General features: G+C 45.9%; 1 protein-coding gene across 2 annotated transcripts in view; it reads right to left on the reverse strand.

Annotated features, from left to right (window-relative positions):
- The window catches only part of Kmt5b (lysine methyltransferase 5B), a 61,284-nt gene that overhangs the window by 41,934 nt on the left and 10,856 nt on the right, over positions 1-8,494 (reverse strand). The window contains exon 2 of one of the 2 annotated variants that reach the window (XM_008846301.3): positions 2,157-2,334. The exons of the other annotated variant lie outside the window; for it this stretch is intronic. The gene's annotated coding sequence lies outside the window, so the exon portion shown is untranslated. The remainder of the gene's footprint in view (positions 1-2,156; positions 2,335-8,494) is intronic. 2 annotated transcript variants of the gene reach the window in all.

The raw sequence follows: 8,494 nt of genomic DNA on the forward strand, positions 1-8,494 counted from the left end.
GAGAAGGAAGAGAAGAGAAGAGAAGAGAAGAGAAGGGAGAGAAGAGAGAGAAGAGAGGAGAAGAGAGAGAAGAGAGAGAAGAGAAGAGAAGAGAAGAGAAGGGAGAGAAGAGAGAGAAGAGAAGAGAAGAGAGAGAAGAGAGAGAAGAGAAGAGAAGAGAAGAGAAGGAAGAGAAGAGAAGAGAAGAGAAGGAAGAGAAGAGAGAGAAGAGAGAGAAGAGAAGAGAGAGAAGAGAAGAGAAGGGAGAGAAGAGAAGAGAAGAGAGAAGAGAGAGAAGAGAGAGAAGAGAGAGAAGAGAGAGAAGAGAAGAGAAGAGAAGAGAGGAAGAGAAGAGAGGAGAAGGAAGAGAAGAGAGAGAAGAGAAGAGAGAGAAGAGAGAGAAGAGAAGAGAAGGAAGAGAAGAGAGGAGAGAGAAGAGAAGAGAAGGAAGAGAAGAGCAGGCAAGTCAGGTGAGAAGTCCCAGCGGAGCACTCCCCGAGGCTCTGGTGCTCCAGAGAACAAGGAACCTTTTCCTTCCTTTCACAAACACACAGAGGAGCACAAGAGACACCTTCTTTTTTAGGTGGTGCTGGTACTGAACCCAAGGCTTACAAACACCAGGCACACATTCTACTACTGAACCACACCCCTAGTCCCATGATAAATTTTGAAGTACCCCGAGAAATGCATACCTTTAATGATATAAACAGAAAATGCCAATTTCTACGTGCCCTTGGAATTCTGCTTATGAATTCACAGTGGGATAAAATATGCATGTGAGCAGGTGCTCCAAATGACTGAAGTTGGGGAGAGCTTTGCAATTGCTCTGTAGTTTTTCTCTGGGTCCCTTTTGTCTTTTTGACACAGGGTCTCCCTGTAGCCCCAACAGGTCTAGAACTCACTATGTAGGCCAGACTGGCCTTGAACTCACAGAGATCCATCTGCTCTGCCTCCCTGACACTGGGACTAAAGGTGTGCCCACCACGCCCTGCTGAGTGCTTGGTGCTGCCTTTGGATCTTGTAGGCTTCACTAAAGCTGGAGGAGCCCTGCTGCTTAAACTATGGGAAAGGGACACGAGAGCAGACAGGAGCTAAATAGTATTCAAATATTGTGTCTAAAGCCCTTTTACGGTGATCGAATACTCAGCTTAGGCTAGGTGGGTTTAGTGCTGCACACATTTAATCCTCACACTTGGGAGATCGAGGCAGATGGATCTGTGAGATCGAGGCCAGGCTGGTCTACATAGTAAGTTTCAGGCCAGGGAGAGCCTGTCTCAAAATAGCAATACCACCCCCCCACCCCCCCAAAAAAAGAAAAGAAAAGCATGTTTAGCTCTAGGAAGAAAGGCATAGAACTCAAGGACAGTGGGTTTTTTTTAATTAAGTTAAAAAAAAAAAGATTTTTTATTTTTATGTGAGAGTGTGAGTATGAACAGACTGTATGCAAGTGCCCAAAGCGGCCAAGAGGGTGTTTAAGCCTCTGGAGCTGCTGTTACAGGCAGGCATCTGTGAGCCACTGGACATGGGTGCTGGGAACTAAATCAGGTCCTCTGCAGATTCAGCAAGATGGTTCAGTGGGAAAAGGTGCTTGTCACCAAGCCCGACAACCTGAGCTCAATCCCCAGAACACACACAGTGGGAAAAAAGAGAACCAACTCCTGCAAAATGACCTCTCATATACACACCCCAACATTCACCCCTCACCCACAAAGTTAAAAAAAATTAAAGAATCCCTTTTTCTCTCATCTCTGAGCCTAGCATTTGGCATAACGCATAGATCATTTGTTGAAAAAGGTTGTCTAAACCATGTCACAGAAGTTATGTTTCTTATTTTCTTGAAACTGAATTCAAGTTACTGCCTGCCTGACCTCTTCAAACGTGTTTAAGACATCAGTGGTCTAAGACTGAGACACACACGGCAGGACTCACAGCTGCCAGGGCCGGGGCCCTCCCTCCTGGCTAGGTGCTAACTTTGTCCTGTAGACAATGAGGACACACAGCACTGCGGGTCCTTCTGGACCCCACCCCAGAATGGCAGGCGGGACACACCAAAGGGTAATGACTGCAGAATGTGGTTTTTTTGAGACCTAAGTGTAATTCTGTGGAACAGGACAGAAGGATGTGGCTTTACAGATTTATTTACCTGTATCTATGTGTGTGTTGGTGTGTATACTCACACGTGTGTCCAGGTGTCCACAGAGATCAGAAGGGTTGTCAGATCCCTTGGAGCTGAATTATAGGCCAGTAGTGCCCTTAACTTTGGAGCAATCTCTCCAGATGTGGCTCCAGACAGATTTAAGGTTAGAGAATCCTTCAATTCCAACCTAGATTCCCACTCAGATGCTTCAGTGAGACCTGTTGGTGGCACAAGTTCCAGCGTGAGAACTACTGCACTGACCTCCACCATGAGGGTGCGCTCCGCCATGGCAGGGAAGCTGTGATGGTGCTCTCCTACTGCCTGCCAGGGCAAAGGACAGATGCCCTTCTTTTGAGACAAGGCCTCACAATGCAGCCGTGGCTGGCCTGAACTCACTGTATACCAGGCTGGCACTGAACTCACAGAAATCTGCTTGCCTCTGCCTCCTGAGTGTTGGGATTAAGGCGTGCATCACCACACCCAAGAGATGCCAAATTTTTAAAGAGAAATTATGGAACAGAAATTTTACCTACAGGAAATTATATCAGTGAAATTTATTTTCAGCGTTTCAGAAAAAGTTCATCTTCGTTTCTGCAAAAGTACACTTAAGCCGAACACAGACCGAGATCCCCTCTAATTTTAACTTAATGTGGGTTAATGATCCAAATTTTAACAACTGTGGTGAGGATCTCACACTGTGGTCAACTGGTACAGTTGTCTGAACAGAGGGCCTTAGTGACAAGGCACTTGTACCAGTCAGAGAAAGACTGGACTAGCAGCATGAACGCACTGCTTGTGCCCAGTTTAGGAGAAATGCCTGTTCTCCATGTGGCCTCTAACAGCAGCAGTGAGCCAATGATCTTCCTTGAGTTAAAAACGAAAATTCTAGGGGGCTGGAGCAATGGCTCAGCACTGACTGCTCTTGCAGAGGACCTGGGTTTGATCCCAGCACCCACACGGCAGCCACAAATCGTCCTTAACTCCAGTTCCAGGGGAATCCGAAGCCCTCTTCTGACCTCCACAGGCACTGCACGACACAGGCGCACTCACTTATATGCAAGCAATACATGCACACACATAAAATATTAAATATTTTTTTAAAATTAAAAAAAATGAAAATTCTGTAAAAGTAGTTTTAATAAAAGTTATCAATCATTTCAGAGGTAAGATTTTAAAATTTGCGTGTGGTATATGTGTGAACACATTTAATGTGTAAACCCGTGGGTGCGTGCCAGAGGTTGATGTTGGGTGTCTTCCCGTCTTTTCACCTTACTTTTTGAGACAGAGTCTCTCACGGACCCAGAGCTTCCCAATGCTTAGACTGGCTGGCAGCAAGCCCCAGGGCCCTACCCATTTCCAGGTCCCCAGCAATGTTACAGACATGCTGCTAAGCCTGGCTTTTTTCTTTTTCTTTCTTTCTTTTTTTTTAAAAAAAAATATTTTATTTATTTATTTAATTTAATTATTTTTATTTATTTTATTTTATTTTGTGTATGAGTGTTGTGCCTCTATGTAAGTAAGTGCACTCGTGGAGTTACGAACAGTTGTTAGATGCCGTGTGGGTGCTGGGATTTGAACTTGGGTCTTCTGCAAGAGCAGTCAGTGCTCTTACCCACTGAGCCATCTCTCCAGTCCCTATTATTTTTATGTATATGCATGTATTGCCTGCATATATAAGTGTACCTGTGTTGTGCAATGCCCGTGGAGGACAGAAGAGGCTGTCGGATCCCTTGGAACTGGAGTAAACTGGAGTTACAGACAGGATTGTTAGCTGCCATGTGTGTGCTGGGATTTGAACCCGGGTCTTCTGCAAGAACAGTCAGTGTTCTTAACTGCTAAGCCATCTCTCCAGCCCCAAGCCTGGCTTTTATGTGGGAGCTAGGGATGTGAATTCAGGTCTTCAAGCTTGCGTAGTATGCATTTTACCAATTAAGCCATCTCCCCGATGCCCACTTGTGGGAAAAAAGCACCAGGAACTAACAATCATCATCAAAGGCTGGGGAGATAGCTCGCTAGGTTAAGGCACTTCCCACATAAACCTGGCAACCAGAGTTTGATCCCTAGAGCCCACAGAAAAGTGAAGAGGAGAATCAATTTTACAAGTGTCCTATGACACCTTTGTAACATGTGCGTCATGACACACACCCCCTCCCCTGCACCATGCACACACACAATAATTTTTTTAAGACCTCAAAAGCAGGAACTCCACAGCTATCTGCACATTCACTCCTGTTCACAGAAGCATTATTTAAAAGAAATCAAATGTCAGCACCTGGGAGAAAGTAAAGGCAGTTTAGGTGGCACAAGTGTTTCTGATTATAAGCAGCTTAGTCACAAATGTACTAGCAAAGATACATGCCAGTCCAGGTAAGGGTAGAAGACTGTAGGGCAGGGCAGGGTAGGGCGGATCATGAATCAGAGAGTGGGGTCAGAAGCTGCACATCTCTTTCAGAGACCCAGGGAGCGATGTCTGTGTTAGGGTACACCTCAGTTTTAAAGGACCATGCTGGCAGCTATGTGAAAAGAAAGCAATAGCCCAGACAACCACCATTGGCTTGCAGCAACACGGGCAGCAAGAAATGGCTGGCTTCAGGGTCTCTGAAGGACTCACAGATGGCATTTACTGACAGATGCAATGTGGGACAGCGAGGGCTCATATGGAAGAATATGGCGGCATCTGACAAACACTACCAGAAGACCAGTTTTGGTCATTTCTGAAACACTCACTGGAGAGCAGTGGAGCAGACAGCTGACAGAGGTTGAAGACAGATCTGGGGTCACGGTGCTGAGAGGACGAGCTGTGAAGTCAGGAGGACAGAGCAGCAGCAGGAGGGGAGAGGAAGGAGGAAAAGAGCAGATAGAGATGGCACTTCAAGGAGGGGTCAGCTTGGGCAGAAGCTACATGTAGAGCCAGCAGGCAAGTGGCCTTCTCTTAGGAGCCTAAACTCCAGGGCAGGGCAGACCGATGGCTGCCCCCTGCTCAGAAATGAATGGCCAACAGGAATGTAATGTCTCTAACCAGCTACTGAGGAAGCCAGAGCCTTCCAGAGGGCAAGAATCAGAGCGAGATTATCAAGCCAAAGAAGCCTCCCGTGCCAGGAAAGACACATGAATTAAACTAGGGATGGGGTGGTAGGGACAGATTAATTTGAGAAGGTTTGGGGAGGGTCTTTTTTCTTTTCTCTCTCTTTTTTTTTTTTTTTTGAGACAGGGTGTGTAGCTCCAGCTGGCCTAGAACTGGCCTGAAACTCAGAGCTCTGCCTGCTTTGCCTCTGAGTGCTGAGGCTCAAAAGCATGTCTCACCACACCTGGCTTCAATTTTTTTTTTTTAAAGATTTATTTTCATTTTACATGTATAGTTTGTCTGCATATATGTATGTGTGCCACATGTATGCCTGGTGTTCAGAGGCCAGAAGACAGTGTCAGATAGCCTAGAACTGGAGTTAGATTGTTGTGAGCTACCATGTGGGTGCTGGTAACTGAACCCAGATCTTCTCTAAGAGCAGTAAGCACTCCTAATTGCTAAGCCATCTCTCTAGCTCCCTCCCAAATTAAAATTGCTTCAGACTGGTGCCTGGTGTAAGGCTGTAACCCTAGCACTTGCAAAGTGGTGGCAGGAGGATCAGGAGTTAAAGACCAATCTCAGGTACATGGTGAGTTTGAGATCATTCCAGGCCATGTAAGACCTGTCCAAAAAAAAAAAAAAGGTGGTGGGGAACCAACAACTCGTCTCAATGAATGGACATGTAAGGCTGCCTTCTAAATAGTTACATTTGTACCCACAGAATAGCACTCCTCTCAACCTTGGCCAGTGAAGCTTCTCTCCGAAGTGCTGAGAAGTGACTACTGAGCACTCAGCCCTAGATGGGCCCTCTGTGTCAAACCGCACGCTCACTCTTAAGACTCAGAACACCTCAGAAGAGTGGGAAGAATGTACAGATTGGGGGAGTGCTGAGAAATGCTGTCCTCTGGACACGACTTGGCCACTGCACTCAGGAGCCCACTGCACTTGGACATACTTGCACAAGAACTGCACATGGTCAGCTTGTCAACATTTCGATAGATAGCACTAACTGGACTAAATGGCTTAAAAAAGAAAAAAGAAATGAAGGAGATGGTATGAGAAGTTCCAAGGGGTGTGGTTGTGGGAGGCTCCAGGTGGAGCCAATCAAGACACATTGTTTATGTGTGTGAAACTGTCAAAGAATACATAAAAGATATTCTATTAAAATCTAATTCTCTGGATTGGAGTGACGGCATCATCTAACTGGGAGGATGGTGAGGTTCCCGAGGTAACTCAGCTCCCTCTGAAAATGATGCAGCTAGGTTCTCAGGAGACACAGCAGAGACTACCCCAGACGCAGCACTCTGAGGGCCGGTCACTGACACTGACAAACGGAATGCAGAATCACTGGATCTACAGGTGGAGAAGAGGCACATTTTTCAGGTTCTAGTATCAAACACAAGAAAGAAGGGGGCGAGTTAGAATCAACGTGAAACACACTGAGAAACCGCTAAAATAACACATCTTAGAGGGCAAAGTGTGGGAACTGCAGAGGAAGGCTGGGTCTGGTGGGCTGTAATCTCAGCATTCTAGAGGCTTAAACAGGAGGATCACACAACGGTAAAAGGGCCAGGTGTGGTGGCACACACCTTTAGTCCCAGCACTTGGGAGGCAGAGGCAGAAGGATCTGGGGTTACAGGAAGACCCTGTCTCAAAAAGACAAAAACAAAAAAAAACCCAATTAGCAAATAGAAGCTGCAGAGATGGCTTAGCAGTTAAGAGCACTGGCTGCTCTTGCAAAAGATTTGGTTCCCAGCACCCATATGGCAGCTCACAACTGCCTGTAACTCTAGTTCCAGGGGATCCAAAGCCTGTTTCTGGTCTCCATGGGTACTTGCATGCATGTGGTGGACATACCTATAGTCATGCTCATACATAAACATGAAATTAAAAATAAAAATAAGAAATCTTAAAAAACATTAAAAACAAGGGCTGGAGAGTTGGCTCAGTGGTTAAGAGCACTGACTGCTCTTGTAGAGGACCCAGGTTTGAATCCCAGCACCCACATGACAGCTAACAACTTTCCTAATGCCAGTTTCAGGGATTCAACACCCTCTTCTGACCTCCTCAAGCACTGCATGACACAGGCGCATTTAACACAAATGCAGATAATACATTCATACACATAAAATAAAAATAATAAAATATTTTTAAAAACCAGTAAAAACAAGCCGGGCGTGGTGGCGCACGCCTGTAGTCCCAGCACTCGGGAGGCAGAGGCAGGCAGATCTCTCTGAGTTCAAGACCAGCCTGGTCTACATAGTGAGTTCCAGGACAGCTGGGGCTACAGAGAGACCCTGCTTCAAAAAGACAAAAACAAAAAAAACCAGTAAAAACAATCCCACCCTCCCTAACAATTAAAAAGGACACTCCCAATCATACTAAGGTAAAAGTATAGGTCCAGTCCCCATCAGAACACTATCAGCTCTCTGTAGGGGGATAACTGAAATATTTTCCCCCATAAAGCTGGAGATGACTCAAGGATTAAGAGCACTTGCTTTTCTTGCAGAGGACCCAGATTGAGTTCCCAGCACCTACATGGCAGCTAATAACCACCTGTAACTCCAGTTCCAGGAGATCTGACACCCTCTTCTGGCCTCATGGGCATTTGTATGCAGGCATTGCACGACAGGGGTACACTTATACGCATGCAAAGAAAACATTCACACACATAAAACAAAAATTAACTTAAAAAATTTCTACCAGACGTGGTGGTGCACATCTTTAACCCCAGCACCTAGGAGGCAGAGGCAGGCGGATCTCTGTGATATGGAGCAGCCTGGTCTACACTGCAAGTTCCAGGTTACCCAGGGCTACAGGGAGACAAAGTCTCAAAAAGAAAAGAAGTCCCCCCAAATGTTTACAATGAATCTATTTACTCATATTCAGAAAAACACCACAGATTTGATAGTTAACAAATTTCAGAAGAATGCACAGTTGTTTCAGGAAATGAACTTGCCTAAGAAGTGGGAACTATATGCCCAAATGGGAATCCTCAGGAGATGCCAGGCCTCCCCTCTAGCCTTCCAGCCTCTGGATGAGAGTAGAACACTGTTCAGTGGTTTTTGAGTTAACAGTTTCTGCCCAATTTGAGAACTCTGCTCTAATTCTTTTTAAAGACAGGCCATGTTTTTGCTTAGTGTTCCACATAAACCAGGGTTTTAAAAAATGTGTCAGCCAGGCGTGTTGGCGCACACCTTTAATCCCAGCACTGGGGAGGCAGAGGCAGGTGTATCTCTGTGAGTTCAAGGCCAGCCTGGTCTACATAGTGCGTTCCAGGACAGCTGGGGCTACAGGGAGACCCTGTCTCAAAA

The sequence above is a fragment of the Nannospalax galili genome, unplaced genomic scaffold (genome assembly GCF_000622305.1).
Source record: "Nannospalax galili isolate Female #2095 unplaced genomic scaffold, S.galili_v1.0 scaffold1723, whole genome shotgun sequence".
Classification (NCBI taxonomy): Eukaryota; Metazoa; Chordata; class Mammalia; order Rodentia; family Spalacidae; genus Nannospalax; species Nannospalax galili.